Here is a 2,500-nt window from a genome sequence, read left to right on the forward strand (position 1 = left end):
TTTAGTGTATAGAGCCAGCATATTTCCACCAGACTCCATGTAAATAATCAGGACTTTTAGCGTGTATAGAGCCTGCATATCTCCACCAGACTCCATGTAAATAATCAGGACTTTTAGCGTGTATAGAGCCTGCATATCTCCACCAGACTCCATGTAAATAATCAGGACTTTTAGCGTGTATAGAGCCTGCATATCTCCACCAGACTCCATGTAAATAATCAGGACTTTTAGCGTGTATAGAGCCTGCATATCTCCACCAGACTCCATGTAAATAATCAGGACTTTTAGCGTGTATAGAGCCAGCATATCTCCACCAGACTCCATGCATTTGACATGGTCGACCATGACATATTACTTGACCGATTGAAAAACTGGGTTGGTCTTTCTGGCTCAGTACTAAAGTGGTTTGAATCCTATTTAAAGAATAGGGACTACTTTGTGTCTATAGGTAATTATACATCTGAGCATACAAATATGACGTGCGGAGTTCCCCAAGGCTCAGTTCTGGGGCCTCTTCTGTTCAACATCTACGTGCTTCCACGGGCTCAGATTATGGAAAACAACAAAATAAGTTACCATAGTTATGCGGATGACACACAAATTTACATAACCTTATCGCCAGGGAACTATAGCCCAATACAACAAATGAATAAGTGCGTTGAACAAATTAATGACTGGATGTGCCATAACTTTCTTAAATTAAATGAAGAAAAAACTGAGGTGGTTGTTTTTGGAGCTAAAGAGGAACGATTAAAAGTCAGCACTCAGCTTCAAATGACAATGTTAAAAACAACAGACAAAGCCAGAAATCTTTGTGTAGTCATGGACTCGGACCTGAATTTTAAAAGCCACATTAAGACAATTACAAAAACAGCCTATTATCACCATCATCAATAATCAGGACTTTTAGCGTGTATAGAGCCAGCATATTTCCACCAGACTCCATGTTAATAATCAGGACTTTTGTAGTGTAGAGCCAAAGAGCACTAATCTCCACAGACTCCATGTAATAATCAGGATTTTTACGTGTATAGAGCCAGAGCATTCACCAGACTCCATGTAATAATCAGATTTTTGGGGTGTATAGACAAGATATTTCACAGACTCATGTAGATGAAGGAGTGAGCATCATCAGACTCCATATAATCAGGATTTTGTTGGTAGAGCGACAGCATTTCAGACTCCATGTAAATAATGGAGTCCTGATTATTTACATGGAGTCTGGTGGAAACATGCTGGCTCTATACACGCTTAAAAGTCCTGATTATTTACATGGAGTCTGGTGGAGATATGCTGGCTCTATACACGCTAAAAATCCTGATTATTTACATGGAGTCTGGTGGAGATATGCTGTCTCTATACACGCACGCAAAAGTCCGATTATTTACATGGAGTCTGGTGGAAATATGCGGCTTATACACGTTAAAAGTCCTGGATTATTTACATGGAGTCTGGTGGAAATATGCTGGCTCTATACACGCTAAAAGTCCTGATTATTTACATGGAGTCTGGTGGAGATATGCTGGCTCTATACACGCTTAAAAGTCCTGATTATTTACATGGAGTCTGGGTGGAGATATGCTGGCTCTATACACGCTAAAAGTCCTGATTATTTACATGGAGTCTGGTGGAGATATGCTGGCCTCATACACGCTTAAAAGTCCTGATTATTTACATGGAGTCTGGTGGAGATATGCTGGCTCTATACACGCTTAAAAGTCCTGATTATTTACATGGAGTCTGGTGGAGATATGCTGTCTCTATACACGCTTAAAAGTCCTGATTATTTACATGCAGTCTGGTGGAGATATGCTGGCTCTATACAAGCTAAAAGTCCTGATTATTTACATGCAGTCTGGTGGAGATATGCTGGCTCTATACACGCTTAAAAGTCCTGATTATTTACATGGAGTCTGGTGGAGATATGCTGTCTCTATACACGCTAAAAGTCCTGATTATTTACATGGAGTCTGGTGGAGATATGCTGGCTCTATACACGCTAAAAGTCCTGATTATTTACATGGAGTCTGGTGGAGATATGCTGTCTCTATACAGCTTAAAAGTCCTGATTATTTACATGGAGTCTGGTGGAAATACGCTGGCTCTATACACGCTTAAAAGTCCTGATTATTTACATGGAGTCTGGTGGAGATATGCTGTCTCTATACACGCTTAAAAGTCCTGATTATTTACATGGAGTCTGGTGGAGATATGCTGGCTCATATACGCTTAAAAGTCCTGATTATTTACTGGCAGTCTGGTGGAGATATGCTGTCTCTATACACGCTAAAAGTCCTGATTATTTACATGGAGTCTGGTGGAGATATGCTGGCTCTATACACGCTAAAAGTCCTGATTATTTACATGGAGTTTGGTGGAGATATGCTGGCTCTATACACGCTAAAAGTCCTGATTATTTATATGGAGTCAAAAAACTGAAGTTTTAGTGGACTGATGAGTGTTATCGTTTTTGTCTTCAGTGAATGGATGAAATGTGTCG

At 40.0% G+C, this 2,500-nt stretch overlaps 1 protein-coding gene across 1 annotated transcript in view; it reads left to right on the top strand.

Annotated features, from left to right (window-relative positions):
- LOC120559065 (voltage-dependent L-type calcium channel subunit alpha-1F-like) overlaps nt 1-2,500 on the top strand; it is a gene marked incomplete at its 3' end in the record, with an annotated part of 110,981 nt that overhangs the window by 58,222 nt on the left and 50,259 nt on the right.

Source organism: Perca fluviatilis, chromosome 5 (genome assembly GCF_010015445.1).
Source record: "Perca fluviatilis chromosome 5, GENO_Pfluv_1.0, whole genome shotgun sequence".
Taxonomy (NCBI): Eukaryota; Metazoa; Chordata; class Actinopteri; order Perciformes; family Percidae; genus Perca; species Perca fluviatilis.